The 20,018-nt window shown below is 35.3% G+C and overlaps 1 long non-coding RNA gene across 1 annotated transcript; it reads left to right on the top strand.

Moving 5' to 3' along the window:
- The first annotated feature begins 79 nt into the window (after positions 1–79).
- Positions 80–19,517, top strand: LOC112654582 (uncharacterized). The gene is made up of 3 exons (XR_003133131.3): positions 80–797; positions 7,340–7,449; positions 19,344–19,517. It is a non-coding gene; the product is annotated as an uncharacterized LOC112654582 (long non-coding RNA).
- The last annotated feature ends 501 nt before the right edge of the window (positions 19,518–20,018 follow it).

Below are 20,018 nucleotides of genomic sequence, written 5' to 3'. Positions count from 1 at the left end.
TGTGTCACAATGCCTATGTTACCCCGCCTCACTTCATCTCATCATGTAGGCCTTTTGTCATCACACATCATCAAGAGAAGGATGAGTACAGTATAGTAAGATATTTTGAAGAGGGGCCATAGTCACATAGCTTTGATTACAGGATATTGTTATAATTATTCTATTAGTATTGCTGCTAAATTCTGCCTATGCCTAATTTATAAATTAAACATTATCATAGTTCTGTATTTGTAAGAAAACACATAGTATATATAGTGTTTGGTATGAACCATGGTTTCAGGCATTCACTGGGGATCTTGGAACATATCCCCCACACGTCAGGGGTGATGACTGTATGCAAGAAAAGACACTTTTTTTTTTTTTTAAAAGACGCTTTTCTTACATGGGATGGGACTCTCATTATTGCCACAGGTAGGCCCCATCTGATATGTTGTTAGACTAAAATGACAATGGCTGACCTAGTCTTAAAATATCTGTGATGGTTGCACTTTTGAATGAAAATAGGCACAGAAGACATTCTTGTGGTGGGAGGTGGTCATCATATCATTTTCTCAATACAGTTTTTAAAGCAGCAAAAACCCAGCTATATGCATTTAAGATTAGGTTGAAAAGGTCAGTCAGCACACAGAGGCTTTTGCCTGCTAAAGGTGAAAGCTACTGGAAGATCAATTTGAGTTATCAAATTGCCTCATTTTATCTGAATATTAGCTTAGGGGCAGGTTATGGTATTAGCTTATAAATGGGGCATAAAGCCTGTTGTGAAGCCAGAGAAATTCATTCTGTAGAGGAAATGCTAGGTAAGTGAAATGTCGACTCCTTGCCCATAGTATATACGTATTTTTAAAATTTTTAATCAATGTACTGACTAAACATTTTTCATGTGGCAATTTGTCAAAACTGCCTAAATGTGAAGACACTTACATCAGTAGAAATTATTTCTCTTTTATTTATTTTATCACTGCTATTACTACTTATTAAATGTCGGTCATTAAATCTCAAATGTTTTAAATTCTAGATAAAAAGAAATTTTATTTTTTTGGTGGTTATTTTCATGTATTTTTAACATGGTGAATAGACATTTGAGATAAATAGTAAATATTCCATTTTTTTGCCTCAAAAACAGTAAAATGTATTATATATATGAATATAACAGTTTGAGTGATAAACAACAAAAATGATAATCAGTGTTTAGTAGGATGGCATGTGTTTTGAGTTATTAAATTTCTATATATAGTATTAAATAAAAAGAAGTATTTCTGTCTCCATAATTAAAAAAAAAAAGAGTCAGACAGCCACTATGAGTGGCTTTTCAGTTTTCAAACATTTTGTTATAGAACATGGTTGTTTTCTTTGTCTCTCTGACTGCAGAGATGACTCAAGATATACCCATGCTGTGGCCCATGAATCCTTCCTTTTATCTTCAACTTAGACACACCTTGTCAGGAAGAGAAAAGGTTGAGGCAGAGGAGAGAGAGGGAGAATGTGCAAATGGAAATGTCCAGAAATTAAACAGGATTAAATAGAACCAAAGAATGTGAACTGCTTACTTTCAATTTTTATACCTGGAGAATGGCAAAAATAGTGTTTGGAATACATTATTAAATTGAAAAAACTCAGAATTGTTTGCTTATGGAGGAATCCCTTTAATTATGAAGAAAGTACATAGTTTCTATATGATAGGTTTCTATTTGTTGGCTTCTATTTAGGAAAATCATCTTTTGGCACAAGGGGAGAAGCCTAGACATGGCAATAAAAAGAACTGCCTCTTTTGCATTGTTTGGAGTTCATCTAAGCATAAGGAGGAATATCAAAGACAGAATCTTTTTCCCAAAGTCATTCGCCTCTGCTGTAGGAGACTGCTGCCTTGTCATAACTCCTGGATATGTTTAGTGTTAGTGGATTTGCTACAACTTTCATTGAAATCATTCATTCATTCATTCATTCATTCATTTATATATTTATTCATTTGTTAATTCATACAGCAATTATTAATTGAGCAGTCTGTGAGGCAAATGTCCTATTCTCTGGAGATATACTGGTAAACAAGACAGACAAGGACCTTGCTCTTAGGTTGCTTATATTAGATGGGAGACAGACAGAATTCAGCTAAACAAACAAATGAACAAGCTACTTCAGATAGTGAAGAAAAAAGAGCTGCAAAGAGAGAGATTGCCTCGTCGTTGTATATGTGTGTGGGGTGGGGGGAGGGAGAATGGTGACCTGGGAAAGCAGGTCTGAGGGTGATGCATAAAGTGAGTCATGAGTGACAAGTAGAAGCAAACCATGTATCGAACCTGGGAGCGGAGTGTTCTGGGCAGAGGGAGCCACAAGGTGAAGAGCCCCAGTAGAACAAGCTCGTTTTCTTTGAGGAACAGAGAGAAGGTTGGTGTGTTGGAGAAGAGGGATCATAAAATGGAGTGCTGGGAGGCAGGGTTCAAAGGAAGCCATGGCCTTATCACCTATCATGTCGGAGGCTAGGCTTTATTTTATGTTATACATATACACTGTCTATTTTGTGTTTTGTCATTTTAGCATCAACACAAACAGTTGTAGTATGAAAAATCTGCTGTGTTGGTAGTTTCTTCTATTCCGTGAAAAAATAATCCATTTAATCAATTTTCCTCTTACTGAATTGATTTTAAAAATTATTGATCAGGTAGGCAAAGCCTTTGGTTTTGACTGATGCTGAAGAACATAAGAAAAAAAGGAAGTATATGTGTATTTTAAAACTTAATGCAACACCACAAGGAAACCATAAGGCTAGGAGGTGGCTCTTCTTTAGCTCCATTGAACTTTAGGCGTGCCCTTTAGCCAAGTCACATGAGCCAAATAAAACATGAGGCTTAGCACACCTTGCACAAGAATATTGGAGAATCTATAACTTCAACATGTGTGATTCATATTCTCATGATGGAATTGCCATTAAACTTTGAGGCAAGTGAAATATGGACGAGAGCCCAAGAAAGCTCGAGTATGGACATGTCCTAAGAAAGCATGTTCTCACTAGTCATAGAGAAGTTCAGAGGAGGAGCTGAGGTCAGCCTACTATATGCTAATCAGTTAACAGCATAAGCCCAGAGCTGATCAGGGGACAGGCTTTTGGGGATTTAAAAAAAAAGTACCTTATTTTTTATAAAATCTTATTATAAAATCTCTCTGACTACAAAGGCTTAGAGAGCAAGGTGTGATGACTTTATTTGAGGATGATGTGAAATTTTATCTTCATTTTCCTCAAAGTAGATTATATTCCTCTTTTTTCTTTCTTGTTGACAATTTATGAAAAATCCAGGGAGTTTGTAGGGTTTAATAAAAGGATGTATCTCACACTTTGAGAGAGGCAAAAGTAATCTTTTCCTAATAACCTTTTACTTGTTCCATTTAACTTTCCAAATACTTGATCAACAAATTTTAAGTGACAAGCTCCATAGCAAAATCCACCTTCAATACTATTATGAAGCATTGCTCTGTAACGTGTGGGGCAGAGAGCGTTCTGCATTACAGTCCAACATGGCACACTGATGACCATGTTCCACATGAGACATTTTGGTGGATTCCCTATGGGAAGATGGTGAGGAATGGTGGCTAATATACAGGCCTAGCTATCTGTGTGAGCTCAGACAAATTCCCCAGACTTGCTGAGGAGCCTCTATTTTGACATTGGCAAAATGGTAATAGTACCTATCCAAAAGGTTCTGTAAATTTAAACTGGGTTATGTGTGCATGATGCTTGTAAATAGAAACTACTTGAAAAAGGGCAGCTGTTACTGCTATTCCATATGAACATAATTAGTTGCCGATACCACTGACGAAAAATCTTGAGGTCTTTGGTAGAGAAAAATAGCTTTTTTCTTTCTGACCTCCTTGTCTTTATTCCTCTTTTTTTTTAAAAAAAGATTTTATTTATTTATTCATGAGAGACACAGAGAGAGAGGCAGAGGCATAGGCGGAAGGAGAAGCAGGCTCCCCTGTGGGGAGCCTGAAGTGGGACTCGATTCCAGGACCCCAGGATCATGACCTGAGCCAAAGGCAGACCCTCAACCACTGAGCCATCCAGGCATCCCTCCTTTTCTCTTTCTAAGGTGAAATCTCTCTGCTTCTGTATTCATTAAAAAATAATTTCACATTTTAAATGGGGAACTTCAGGCACATCTAACTTCTCACTGTGTGGGCTTTCCAATGTAGTGCAAATCAGTCAAGACATTGCTTAAAGATTGATAATGTAATTGACTAGTGCTGTTTTATTACTTCTAAATTTGGAATCTCAAAGGCAGATATGATAATTAATACACATGGTTTTCAGAAGAATCAAATAAACAATTTATTTTAAAAATTTTTATCTCACAGATAAAAGTGATTCAGAAGGATCTGGAAACACTTTTCTCTCAAGGCCTGGGGCTAATTTTCTCAGTCAGACATGTGAGAATCTTTCTCTTTTCATTTTGCAAGATTACAGCAGCTCTATATGCTAAACTTGTCTGATAAATAACCAGGTAAATCTATGATCCTAGGAAAAATGAGTGAATATCTGCCGAACAAAGTCCAATTTACAACAATGATTAAAAAGCATGTGATAGAAGACATATGTCCATGGGCCTTGCCCTAAGGAAAAAGTACAAATGTTCAACAGATCAAGCCTACCTTTCCAGTCTCATATTTCCAGCCCTGCTTTTTGTATATGTTCTTATCTGAGGTGTCTAGGATGGTTGGGTGCTATCCTCCAAGTGTGCTATGAAAGTTTCCACCTCCTCCTTTTATGGACAATGGAAAGGAGGGAGTTCAAGTCACCAGATTCTTGGTTTGTAGCAAGAAGTAGTCTGGGCTAGGCTGGAATCTGAACCCAGGAGGTCAATATGGCCTGAGACAGCAATGAGGGATATTTTAGGGGGGATGGTTTCAATTTCAATAGAGTTTGGGATTTTGATGAAGTCCAGAGGGTTCATGCAAAGGATTCCAAAGTAAGGCCTAGCCCTTGCTCCAGATACAGTACCTGCCAACTGGTAGGCACTCAAAAGATGTCTGTTAAGAGATTTGAGTATTCTTCTATGACCACTGTAGAACTCCTACACTGCTATCACCCCAGTCTGAGCCATTTATCACATGCAGTCAGAGTTTTGAGATAGTTGCCTGATTGTCTTCCAATTTTCATCTTTGCTTCTCCTGAGTCTGCTCTTGCACTCCCCTGCTCAAAACTTCTAATTATTTCCCTTCTCACTAGGAGGAAAGCCCTCACAGTGGTTCCCAAGGCCCTACATGATCTGTCCCTCGTTTTCTCTCTTTCCATACAGGTTGACTTCCCCTCCACCTCAGCCACACTGGCCTTCATATTGTGCCTTGACTGTGTCATTCCTCCAACACACCATTCATACTCTAGCACAAGCACTTCTCTCAACCTGCATGATAGTCCCAAGATTCACATGATTTATTCCTTTGCTTCTATCAGGGCTTCGCTAAAATGTCTCTCCCTAAGAGGCCTTCCTGAACATCTTATCTAAAATTGTACTTTTCCAGCACATTCCTCTCTTCTGCTGCTGTTGTTCTCCATAGTAGTTTGCACTCTTTGACAGATATTTTCGTTTTTATTTGCTTGTGGTCTGCTTCCTTCAGTGGAGTGTAAGTAAGCTTTATGAGGGTGACCATTCTTGCTGTTTTGTTTGCTTTAGCACTAAAAATAGTTCCTGTGCATTGTAGGTCCTCCATCGATTTGGTCAATCAATGAATGAAGCTTTCACCATCCTTCCTCATTAAAGTGGTTTCTTTCTCCTTTATTTTCCCATGGCACCTTCTCTATTTTGTTGTACATATCATATTCTGGCAGTATAGACTCAATCTGTGTATTGCTTATCTCTCCTCCTAGGATGGGGGTCCAGTGCTGAATATTGCATGTGCTTAATACATTCTTTTATGAATTGAATGCATGCTCTTGGAAATATAATATTATCTCTTTACTTTTTTTTCCGCTGGCCTACTGTTGTCTCACATTAAAAATCAATCACTTCTTGGGGCACCTGCATGGCTCAGTTGGTTGAGCATCTGCCTTTGGCTCAGGTCATGATTCCAGTGTCCTGGGATCAAGTCCCACATCAGGCTTCCTGTTCAGCGGGGAGTCTGCTTCTCCCTCTTTCCACTCATGCTCTCTGTCTCTTACAAATAAATAAATAAAATCTTAAAAAAATATCAACCACTTCTTGTATACTAGTTGTATTCTCGCTGTTTATGTGAAAGCCCATCTAATGCAACATCATGTGTCAACTAGACATCCATTTTTAAAAAGACATTAAAAATATGGAAGGTTGGGTAAGTGTTAATAACTGTTATTACACAGATAAAATATGTATAATTATACTTTAATTATAAATTTTAATTTAATTATACTTGTAAAAGAGTAATGAGCTTAATAATCAAAAAAATTTGAGGCGCCTGGGTGGCTCAGTTGGTTAAGTATCTACCTTTGGCTCAGGTCACAGTTCTGGGCCTGAGTTGGGCTCCCTGCTCAGCAAGGAGTCTGCTTCTCTCTCTCTCTCTTTCTCTCTCTCTCCCCCTCTGCCCCTCCCACCTCTCATTCTCTCTCTCTCAAATAAATAAATAAAATCCTTTAAGAAAACACTTTTGATCCAGTAACCTGAACTTTAAACAAGGAGCTTCTTATTGAATATCTTGGTGAAAATCCTTAAAAAGAAATCCTCTATTAGTTTTAGTAGATTGGCTTAATTGGGTATCATATGCTACAGTTTATACCATCTGCTATTTGTTTCCTGGACCAGAATTATACTGCTAAATTACAAATTAATCTACAAGTTCTTACATTATGACACAAATTACTATGTAATGATACAATTTCCATTAATAATCTACAAAGTATGTTTTGCATAGATACCAATTAGAGATTAGCAATTTGTTAATTATGTTATAATTGGCTTTTTTGTTACTATGGAAGTTTTGTAACAAAAGTTAACCTCTTAAAATCTGGGGACAAGTTATATAATATTTTAAAATATTACAAATTTTGGGAAAAGGTGCTATTTCCTCTTGGGAGCTGAAAAGAAAATTTAAATAAATTATTAATATCAGAAAACAAATCATTGGGAAATTTTTGGAAAAGAAGATGAAAAAGAAATTTTGGTTGGTTAAATAAATGTTCCAGAGAAATAGGTGGAATGACAGGATGAAAAATTAAAGGACTTCAGAAACATAATTTTTAGCAGAATGGAGCATAGATATGTCAGTAATGGAGGAGGATGTTAATTCCACTTCAGTGTCAATTCTAAATGACGAATTTCAAGAACAACTTGGAGAGGAAAAAATACAAAAGAATTTATTAAACTGAATATTCTATTTGCAGATTCAGGTTCATGGTCATCTAACTTGAATATGAAATAAAAGGATATGCCTCTCTTGTTGAAATGTATCCAATTGCAAGAAAGTTTAACAGCCCTCCCAAAAAAACTATAGGTAAGAATATTTTAGAAATGATTATACTCAGTTTCTTCCAAATGTTGGAAATGGTTAGATTATATTATTCTATATAGATTTTTTTTCTCTATTACAAATACTTGGGGGATAGGAAAAAAAAATTCACTAATGAAAGAAAATGTGCAATGATTGTCAGCTTTTATTACATATTCTTAGTAAACATGAAAAAAGTAAAATGCACATTAACAGTAATGTAAGTATTCAAAATTGAAATCTTGTAGAAAAATGTTATAACTCTTGGTGCTAACAGAGATTACTCAGAAAGAGAAAAATATTAGCATTCTATGACTGTCCTGTTAATATGCATGGTTCAGTTTTTGGCAAGGCTAGGTATAGCATCAGAGAATTATTCGAAAACCTTAATGGAACAATGGTGACTTGCTGTATTTTTAAGAAACTACAGCAGAATTTTATAATACCTTGGAAGACATATACACAGAATACAAACATTTGCAACATATCATTCTTCTTAGGGGATGGGATACAAAGCCAAATTATAAAATTATAGCAGAATTGTTTGGATAATAAGTGTAAAACACAACTTAATTATTTTAGATACAATTCCTGATATATGCCAAATAGAGTAAAGAGCAATTATTATTAGATTTGTGGATTATAGAGATGCATGTATTTCCATATGTGAGTTCTTGGGTTGGAATTTTTCCATGTAAGTTAAATAACTAAAGACTTATGTACATTTCTTCTAGAATACACACCTTAAAAAAACAATTTTAAAGACAAAAATAATTTGAGAATCTTCATAGACCCCTCTGGGATTACCCTCATGTCTTAAGGACAAATAACATAAGTATATATAGAAGACAACAGATTGTACAAAAGAATCTATAATTCTTTTATCTGTGCATTCTTTAAACTTTAACAATACAGTTAAAAAATATTTTTGACACTACTAAATTTTAATTATCGTTTAAGAACTAATGAACTACTTTTCAACTTCAGCCAAACATTGAATTGTATTTATAACACATTTACTGAATACAGAAAAATCTTAAAAGCCTTCAGTCAAATATGTGATGGAGATGTCAACTGGTAACATTATGTCGCTAAAAACTGTGTTAGAAAGCAGAGTGTGGTGCTCTTTCGGAAATTGCTGATGATGTAATAAGAAATACCTAAATACCTAAATATATCGATAGATATATTAATGGTATAGACTTGCAAAGAATAATAACATGCAGCAAATATAGATCAGAATAATACAAAATAGTAATATATAGCAATAGTGTCATAATATGACCATTACTACTAATATGTAATAGTGATACAATAGGACTATGATTTTAAAAATTTTTTCAGTATTAGCAAACTATCACAGAGGAGCACTGAATAATAATGTATAGAATTGTTGAATCAAAAAAAAAAAAAAAGAATTGTTGAATCAGTAACACACCTGAAACTAACATAACACTGTAGGATAATGATGCTAGAATTAAAATGTTTAAAAAGTTAAGAAGCAGGATCCCTGGGTGGCGCAGCGGTTTGGCGCCTGCCTTTGGCCCAGGGCGTGATCCTGGAGTCCCTGGATCGAGTCCCACATCGGGCTCCCGGTGCATGGAGCCTGCTTCTCCCTCTGCCTGTGTCTCTGCCTCTCTCTCTATCATGAATAAATAAATAAAATCTTAAAAAAAATAAATAAAAAATAAAAAAATAAAAAGTTAAGAAGCTTAAAAAAAAGAAAAACATTATTACAGCCTTTTTAGAGTTCTAGGTCAGGGGTTTGCAAAAGGATTAGATCATAAATATTTTAGACTTTGTGGGCCATATGGTCTGTTTAATTAATCAACTCTACCATTGTAGTATAAAAGCAGCCATAGATCCCACATAAGCAAATGAGTTTGGCTGTGTTCCAATAAAATTTTATTTATGGATGCTGAAATTTTGGTTTCATAAAATTTTCATGTGTGATGCAATACTATTCTTTTAACATGGTTCTAATCATTTAAAAATGCAAGAGCCATTCTTAGCTCATGGGCTGCACAAAAACAGATGGTGGATCAGATTCAGCTTGTGAGCCATTGTTTGCTAACTTCTGTTCTAGATGACATATATACTTTGAAAAATTGTAGAAATGAATTACTACAAGTACATACAAATTTACAATTGAAATTGACTTATGAACATGGTAAAGATTAACAGATGGAACATCATCGTGTAGCCTTAATTCACCCCAAAGACTTACCTGGTTCTCAGTTTATATTTAAATCCGCCAGGGGCAGTGCAGAATTTATTCTCCAATCAAAAACTTATTAAACATAGTTTTAGGCCTTATAGTATTGCAAAAAATGTAGTCTAACCAAGTGGCCATTTTTATGGAATGAAACATAGTTACAAATAAAGATTAAAATTGCTGTAATAATTTATTTGACAAGAAAGCATGTTGTGTAATTATTTTAAACAAAGTATTAAATTGAAATTAGTTGGCATTCTTAATTTTTACATTTACAATTTTGAATTTTTATTGTTTTACATTCAGTAATTTGATTTGTGAATTTAATGAAGAATGACTTCGCCTTTGTTGTAGTTACTCTAACTAAGAAATATATACTATACTGACTTAAATCTTTTACATGAGGAAGAGATGTCTTTTTGTAGTTTGTATGGAGACTCTGTGTGGACTGAAGGCAACAGACCTTGTTGATAGGGGTGAAGAACTGCACCCATGACAGTCCTAAGGGAGAGAGATTACAAAGATGAACGAGACTTGGCTTTTGCCTCTCAGGAGCTTCTGAACTAGTCTGGAGCTGGATGTTTTGCAGTTCTAATATTTATTTATTTTTAGTCCTAATATTTATTTAAAAGCAATACTCTGGTTACTGGTTGCCCCCCACCCCCATTGTTTTGTGGCAGTGGCTTAATGCCTGGGATTTTACTTTAAAAAGACAGCAGTATAAAAGAGGATGAAAAATGAAAGTCACTCAGTCTCAGAGTATGCTGTAATGTGTAAATGCTGCACTGTAAGTTTTTAATTGTTTATTCTACCTCCTATCATTAGCAGCATGAGGGTAAAGAGAAGCTTCACCGACCCTATTTGGATTAGCCTTATATTTTAAGGACAAAGATTAGTCAAGTTCACAACTTGTTATTTTTGACAGAACCTTTCAGCTCTATGATCAGCAAAAATGTAAACTGAAGATGTCTTTAAGTACAAAAAGAAATTCCTCAAAGCCAAAAGCTCATTGGCTTTTAGACAAAAATATAAAATCTTCTAGAATTGTATCGTTGAACAAAACTTTTTTAAAAAAATAAACTTTGAAACCCACGTAGACTGTTTGAAGATAAAAGAAGAGTTGTTTATGAGCCAGTGATGAAAGTGCGTAAAGGGCCACAGGTATTTCGCAATAGACTTCTGGAGATCTCATTAGAATTTGAAAGCACTGTGAAGAAAGGAAGTTCTTTAATGTAAAAGGTTGGCTGAGCTTTAGTGAGGTGAGTCACATCTGGAAGCAAGGATCTGAGAGAAGTTCTTGCCCTGGTGGTGGTGTGTAGACTGATAGGAGTCAGTACTGTATGTCAATCTAGTTGTGGGTTCTTATTATAAACCTTTGAAAGCATGAGTATATAAAAGGCAGAGACCCAATGCAACCATCCCTTTTAAATCTTTTACATGACCTCTGTATTTTTCTGTATATTTGAAAGATTTTTTTTTTTCTGTTTCGGAATTTGAATGATGAATAACTCAATGATAGAATATCTAGTCTGACAATTGGTCTGTAGGTATCTTAGCTCTACCTCGGTAAATTCATTTTCATATAATATAATGGACTTGTTAACTCTTACAGGAGTAAAGACCAATGTGTACTAAGCAAAGTAGATGTTATTTGTTTTTTCTTCCCATAGAAATGCCATAAACTATTCTTAAAATATGTTCTTCTATAAAACTCCATGTAATTGCAAAAGGAAATGCTGAAATAAAGCTAAAGGATGGAATAAAATAGAAAATGAATAAACATTTAACATCGAAATAGTAAATTGAGTATACTACTGATAGGATTTATTTAAAAACTGGTTCTAAATGATAAGAAAAGAGAAAATATTAGTTGAGATTAGGAATACAAAAGATCATTTTAAGATGTACTTTAAATCATTTCTTCGTTACCATTCCCAGTTTATTAATTAATTTGGTATCAAGTTAAATGATTAATTATAAATTTGATAACAAAACAAAAAAGCACAAGAAATAAGGAACACAAACTAGAGAAAAAGAAAATTGACAACTGTTCTTGAATATTGTAAAACTGTCAATTCCAAGTTTTCAAAATATATGTTTTGAAATATATGTTCTTTGGAAAATACACTTTTCTAAAATGTTACCTGATTTTTTTTAAATAAAACGTATAGTTTTGAAAATAAAATATAGTTTTAAATTTAAGCCTATGAACAGTATCAAATTATAAAAGAAAAAGGAAACTTACAGGTAAACATTAAGGATAAAATGAAACTGCAGAAAAGTTAGCAAGCAAAATATAGTTATATAGAAGATGAATAATATCCTCTATTTGAATGGAGGTACTGCAATAAACTGAGGCTCCTGTGTGACAAAAATAACGGTTATCGATTAACAAGAGAGAAAACAAAAGTCCACAATTGGAGCTTAGTTGACCTGAGGAAGGTTTTCGATAAAATTTGCCATCTTTTCTTGATTAAGTTACTATGCACACAAAATAGTTTTTAATAGTATGTTTTTCAAATGGAGAAATATTACATTCACTTCAGAAATACTGAAGCTGTTTCCTTGAACCAGGAGCAAGATGAGGATCTGTCCTGCCACCATTGCTATTTAGCATAACATTCATTTCATCCATTTCCAATTTAACTTTTTGAAAAGACAACAGAATCATACATAAAAATAAGGAGAAAAATATTTTAGAAATAACTTTCTTATAAAAATACACATATAAATTAGAAAGTCATAGAAATTATGGAATTAACCAACACTATTCAAAGTAACAAATTTAGCAAATTTTCAGATTGGAAGGGAGCTCTGGAAGCATTGCACATTAATTACTATTTAGCTATTACTTAATTTTATATATAAAGATAAAAATATTAAGTATGTGGGTATTAATCTTGGCACCTCGAGATTTATAAGATTATAAGCCCCAACGAGAAAAACAGAGTCTGTACTGAAGGTTTATTTATTTTTTTAAATATTTTTTTTCTTTATTTATTTATGATAGTCACACAGAGAGAGAGAGAGAGAGAGGCAGAGACACAGCCAGAGGGAGAAGCAGGCTCCATGCACCGGGAGCCCGACGTGGGACTCAATCCCGGGTCTCCAAGATCGCGCCCTGGGCCAAAGGCAGGCGCCAAACCACTGCGCCACCCAGGGATCCCTGTACTGAAGGTTTAAAGGCTAGTTTGCATAGGTGGCCTGTAGTCCTGGCTCCTGAAACCCACTCATATATGGTTTCAGAGCTTCTCTTCTTTTTTTTATATTCCCATATATTTCTTTCTAGTCATACATATAATAGCACAAGTATTGAGGTATTGACCATTTTTTATTTCATATACTTATTCTAGTATATAGTTTTATACAGTTCTATGTTCACGTATCTATATGCTTACTTATTGCTATATATTTTTTCATTTGAGTAAAGTTGGCACACAATGTTACATTAATTTCAGGTGTATAACTTAGTGATTTGACAAGTTTATAACTATGCTATGTTCACCATAAGTGTAGCTACCATCTATCCCATTAAATTGCTATTACAATGTTGTTGATCGTATTCCTTATGCTATTCCTTTTATTCCCATGGCTTATTCATTCCATAACTGGAAGCCTGTGTCTCCCAAGTCCCCTTCACGCGTTGTGTCCAGCCTCCTACCCCCTGCCCCTTCTAACAACCATCAGTTTGTTCTCTGTATTTATACAGACATTCTCTCCTTTTGAGTTTCCAGCAATTTCAGTTTTTAATTCTGGGCTTCCTATTACAAATTAAAATTTGTAGATCTTATCTAACTAGAAATTCTTGGTAATTACAAGCAACATTCTTATCTTTCTTTATCCTTTTCTCTGAAGAAAAATAGTAAGGATCTGGCTTTAAATCAGCTCTGCTGCCTTTTTTGTAGCTTAGTCTACTTAAAGGTAGTAACTTCTTTCATAAAGAAAAACAAAAAAAATGGCAAAGATACCAAAATTTCTATGGTTAGTATATAGAAGCTGTTCATATTGGTTAAAGTTTATGTGGAATAATTTATAGGCAAAGTTATAAAAATGTTTTAAAAGGAGATACCTGTTCCTGATTTACTACATATGATTTTTTTCTTGCTACATATGATTTTAAAACCCAATTTACAAAGTGACAGGTATTAGAACCTCATGTCAGTTTCAGCTCCTGCATGTAAAGAGCTTGGAGGTTGTCATTATACTATAAGAAAAAGTTGAACAAATTGAAAATCAGTGACTGCTTGACTCATGATGGAATTGAGGTTACAGGGCAAACCACCATGTCCAAATCTGAGACACAGAGGAATTCAAAGTCCCAGCTAAGATCTGCCCACCTAGACAGAGGCCACTGGAGGCATGAACTTAAATAGTAATTCTGATGAATTGCTGGAGGCTGAGTGTGCAGTAGTCTGAGAGTGAAGCCACAAGGATTTTACCTTTGGAATGGTACCAGATGTTTATACTGAGCAACCAAGAAAATCTCCCTGTGCCCCTGGTAGGGAGGGAAGGGTAACAGTAAACGTTGTGAAATGCCTGTACCCCAGAAGAAAAGATTCACATAGTGCTATATCTCACATGGGGCAAGGGCATTTCTCCTGCTCTACTCCTGTGTAGCCTCCTTTCTCCCCTCCTTTATGCTGATATAAATAAATAATTGAATTAATACATAAATGGAAGAGAAGAGACAAATCTCCCATGCTGAAGAATATCAAATAACCTACCTAGACACTGTGCCCTCAGAGAGGTGGAGTATAATTCCTAACTCCTTAAGTGTGGGTTGTGTATAGTGATTTCCTCTCCAAAAGGACAGTGTGGAAAAGGGGAGAAAAGATAACTTTACTATGGAAGAAATCTGACAAACACTGCTCCATCCAGGTGATTAGTTAAGGTCAACATCAATAGTGATGAGCCATGATGATAGTAGGTACTCCTGATAGGATGGAACGAAAAATGGCACTTTACCTCTGTGATTTTCTTCCCGAAAACCTAAAACACCAGTCTCATCATGAGAAAAAACACCAGACAAATCCCAATTGAGGGATATATTAGTCAGCTTGCACTGCCGTAACAAGATACCATAGACTGGGAGGCTAAAACAACAGAAATTTAGTTTCTCACAGTGCTAGAGGCTAGAAGTCTGGGATCAGGGTGCCAGCATGGTCAAGTCCTGGGCAAGCTCTCTTCCTGGTTTGCAGATGATGCCTCCTTTTTGTGTCTTCACATAGCAGAGAGAGAGAGCTTTGGTGTCTCTTCCTATTCCTATCGGAGTACCAGCCCAAACATTAGAACTCCATCCTTATATCCTCAGTTCCTCACACACCCTTGCTCCAAATACAGTCACATTGAGGGTTAGGATTTCAACATATGAATTGTGGGTAGGCATAATTCAGTTCTTGGAAAGGGATACTCTATAATGTATGTGATCACTACTCCTCAAAAGTATTGAAGTTATCAAAGAAAAAAAATAAGTCTGGGAAACTATTACAGTCAAAGAGGAGCCTAAGGAGACATGATGATAGAATGTAATCTGGTACTCTGGATGGCATCCTGGAATAGAAGAAAGGACATTAGGGAAAATTTTGAGAAATCTAAAATAAGTATGGATTTTAGTTAATAATAGATCGATACTGGTTCCTTAATTATGACAAATGCAACCTACTAATGTAATACTTTAGTAATAGGGAAAACTAGATAGGGGCATTTGGCAATTTCATACTATCTGTAATTTTCTGTGCATCTAAATCTGTTCTAATAAATAAGGCATATTATAAATAAGCTATGTATGTTGACTAAAAAGAGAAAACATAATTACATTGAAATTTCAGAAGAACTCATAAACTATTTTAAGAGAATGAAAGGTGAAAGATCAGAAACACTAGAACACAGAGAATGGCATCACACTAATCACTAAATATAGCAGGGACAACTGGGAAATGGTATAGAAAAGAACTGAATGGGGGCATCTGGGTGGCTCAGTGGTTGAGCATCTGCCTTCGGCTCAGGTCATGATCCCAGGGTCCTGGGATCGAGTCCCACGTCGGGTTCCTCACAGGGAGCCTGCTTCTCCCTCTGCCTGTGTCTCTGCCTCTCTCTCTGTATCTCTCATGAATAAATAAATAAAATCTTGAAAAAAAAAGAACTGGATGACTGATAAATGTGCCTCATATTGCAATAAAAAATTCCAGATTTATCAAAAAGAAAAGCACTGAAAGACTTAAAAAAGACACTACACTACACACTTATTCTAACGTTGTGTTTTTTACCTGACCTTGATATTTTACATCCATTTAGATTTTCCCTTTTTCTAATTTCCTAATTCTAATTCTATTTTGACCTTATTATACTATGCATATTCCTTTGTAAATTTTTTCTACCACCTTTTGGTACAAGACAAGAAATTTATAATTAGAAAATAAATTCCTAACCACTGAAGAAACCCAAGGATTTTATTATGGATAAGATGGAAAGTTCTGATGTGGCCATCCCATTTTTTTTCTGACTTATTCCAAGCTGTTTATTTGGACAAACCATACAATAGCCCATATAGAGGTAAGAACTAGTGACAGCACAATTCATTTCAGGCTAGCCCAAACTGCTCCCAATTTGATCGACCTCTGAACCCTCAACAACAGGACGAAAAAATGATAGATAAAATTTGTAGCAAAATCTATATGCTATGTATGAGGAAAAAACCATGTAATTTAAAATAATATAGGAGTTATAAACATGCTGCACAAATTTATATAAGTGTTTCATACTAATACTAAAAGCCAATTCAAAATGGAGATGAGAGGATAGTATGTAGACTCACAAGAAAATAAAAAATAAGGGGAAAATAAATCAGCCTGTGACAAAAATTGAGGGTATGGATTCTAAAACAGTGTTTGGGCTCCATTTTATACTTATTTAAATACCATTAATCAATAATTATAACAAAACACAATGGCAGTTGGTGGGCTTGAGAAAGGCACAATTATGAAGAGCTACTAGCATTGTCAATTGCTTTCATCCTTTTGAGAGTAGTCTGGAAAAGTTGAAGGGGAAAAAAGAAAAGGCTTTAACATTGTTTCTCCATCTTGATGTGGTGATTCCACTTCTGGGACTCTCCATTACACTGATGCTCAGAATAGGCTCTAAGGAGTCCTAGAGGTAAAGAGTGTGGGTAAGGTTAATTTGGTGGGTAAAGTTAGGGTTTAGAGTTTTCCTTTGCATTGCTCTGTGTGTGTGTGTGTGTGTGTGTGTGTGTGTTAAATTAGACTCAATTAAATTTATGTAAAAAGTTCACAAAAAGCTAAAATTTAGTTGAAGCTAGTGCTCTATGGATGTTTTCCTAAAGAGAAAAATGTAAATTATATGAAGATCTTAAAAATAGTTCAGTTTAAAAATAGGAGAAAATAAGGCAACTCCAAAAGCCAGAAAGGGGGGTGGTGGTAAACAGGAGTAGTATTGCAAAGGAGCACCATAAAACTAGTCTGTGACACAAAAATGCAAGTATAAGGTTTACTTAGGTACAAAAGAATATTAGATAAAGTGAAGAAAAAGTAGAATACAAAAAAGAGAATGAACACATGATACAATGACATAAAAATGTGCTTATGTATGTACACTGACAAAAATTGGAAGATAATTTAGAGAAATATAAACATAACTTAATGTTCTTTATCCCCTTTTTCTATAAAAATGATTAAGGGCAATTTATTTACATATTCTGTAAAAATATTCTTTACATATACAGGAGAATATGGATTCTTTGGACCACTTTCTTAGATCAGTGATCCAATTAAAACTCAGTTTATTTATCTATTTTTAAAAAGATTTTATTTATTTACTTGAAATAGTGAGAGCGAATGTGAGAGAGAGATAGAGAGCATGAGCAGGGAGGGAGAGGCAGAGGGAGAGGGAGAGGCAGGCTCTCCACTGAGTGAGGCTTCATCTCAGGACTTTGGGATCATGACCTGACCTGAAGGCAGACGCTTAACTGACTGAGTCACCTAGGTACCCCAAAACTATCAATTTATTTATGAACAAGAACACTACACCTGTTTTCACAAATTTGTATAAAATTACTTAAAGACCTCTGACTGCGTTGACTGAATTAGGTGGCATTGTAAACTAGGTTCTCCGGACATTTAACAAGCATATGTTTGTGTACTCAGATATATAAACTACAAGACGATGAATCTTTTCCATGTGGCAGTGTTTTAGCATTTCAAAGTCAACATCCAAAGAAATACACAGATGTATATGCAGCTGGAGAACAGTCTTTTTTTCCCCTACTCATTCTGGTAATGACATTTTAATTCTCAGTTTTTGTCCGGATTGAGTTATGGATTCTAGCATGGTTTTGATGAACCATGATGTTAAGGTCTCCAGAAGGGTCTACATGGTGAGAAATTAATCTGACATTTGAAAATGATGAAACACAGTGGGGGGAAAAACTCTGAAGATAAAATAATGAAAGTTCTGGTAAAATAACAGAATAATGGTGGTAGGGGGTAAGGTATAGTCTGAAGACTTCATTCGCAGATCCAGGACAGTACCCTGCTGGAGAGGAAAGAATCAGGTCAGAGCTGCTGGCAGAGACTGCAAACTCTTCATGGAGAGTAGAGAAATGTTCATTCATTCACTTACTTTCTAGCTCTATGATGGCTAATTAACTTCTCTGTGCCTTGGTTTCCTCATTTGTAAATGGACAAAATGATTGCACCTGTATCACAGAATTGTGAGGACTAAATGGGATTGCACATGGCAGTTAGAACAGAGTCTGTTCTAACAAATGTTAGCTGTTGTTATTATTGGCAGAAAGGGGGATCGTGGGACTTTGCTAAAGACTAGAAAATTCCATCATAAAGCTGAGAGCTCTCCAGATAATCTGGGTTACAGAAAATCTTACAGCCTGCTGAGTGGGTGCTACATTTCTACTTATTAGGGCATGCACGAGATTTGTGGAACACAACAAAAGTGCTTAGCCAAATTGCTGAAGTCATGTTCACTGAGATGCAAAAGCTGGCTACAGGCTTATATAGCATCTAAACTTTTCTTTGATATGGTTTATGAGGGTGCTTGTTTGGTTTGGGTTTGGACCCCTGTGACTTGAAATAAAAATTAACCCAAAGCACAAGGTTGGTCATTAGATCTGCTGATGGTGCTGTTGTCCTAAAACTGGAAAGGAGGGATGCAGGAGATGAGGTAAAGAGAATTGCTATCATTTCTTCCTTGACTTTGGATAGAAAGCAAAACAACATACAGAAATAAGCATCTGAAGATAAAGAAATCCTCAATGAAAATTAAAATAGAAAATACATTTTTTTGGCTGGCAGTTTAAATTTTACCTTGAAATTTCTGCCCACATACTATTCTTGGACAGTGAATTTGACAGTTGAGAAAGTCACAGCCAGCTCAGTGGTCGATGCCTCGGTTGAACGCAGTAAAGCAATTGTGTGATAACTGGATTGTCCCTAGCATTTATTTATTCTTGTGATGCTCTTTATCCAAAGTCCTTTATCTGGCAATGTTGAGACTCTTTTTAATATGATTTTCCTCACCTTTTTTTTCTCAGAATTTCCAGCTTTCTTCTTCCCATGCCCTATGCTCCAGCGACTCTTCAGAAATTATTTTTCCTCTTATATGTACTGAAATATTCTACCTATGTGCTTAAAATTGTTTTTTTTTTCATTGCCAGGAATACCCAGCCTTCTGCCTCATGTTGCGACATCCAGATATAAACAGTCCCACAGATGTCACTTCCTGCCTGGAGCCTTTCACATACCACCTCCCGATCCTCCCCCAAGCTGAAAGGAATAGCTGCTCTCCTCAGAACTCCCTTGAGTGATTAAACCCAACTAGTTCTATGGGCATTGACCTCTTTCTTACGTGTCTTGAATCTTTATGCTTGTGTACTCTCCCTCACTATTAATCTATCTGAGGTTAAGATTCATACCTAATTTAATAATATTCCATGAATAAGTCTTCACCTAAATAGCACCTAAATCATACCTACTCTATTAGATAGGGTGCAAAGTAAGAGAAATGAACATCGTATCATGTGTATAAATGCTCAGGCTCCTTTAAATCCCAGATCCCTTTATGGTATACAAATGTCAAGAGCTACATAATAACGCAGACTTTACAATGGAGAGGAAATGCATCCCTTATAGATTTTGTTAAGATACATAAGGACAAACTAATACTATATTTCAATTTAAATTTTCCCATTTTAGTTTTTCTTTATTCAGAAAGAGACTGGGATGTTGTATAGCATGCTTCATAATTTCTGTCTTTTTGTTGCATCATCTTGGATAGTGGATAATTAGAGCTAAATATATTCAGTATAGAAAACCCAGTCACTTCTCTTTAG

The sequence above is a fragment of the Canis lupus genome, chromosome 15, assembly GCF_003254725.2.
Source record: "Canis lupus dingo isolate Sandy chromosome 15, ASM325472v2, whole genome shotgun sequence".
Lineage (NCBI taxonomy): Eukaryota > Metazoa > Chordata > Mammalia > Carnivora > Canidae > Canis > Canis lupus.
The sequence above is the reverse complement of the archived record's forward strand: the minus strand, read 5'-3'. Positions and strand labels throughout refer to the sequence as shown.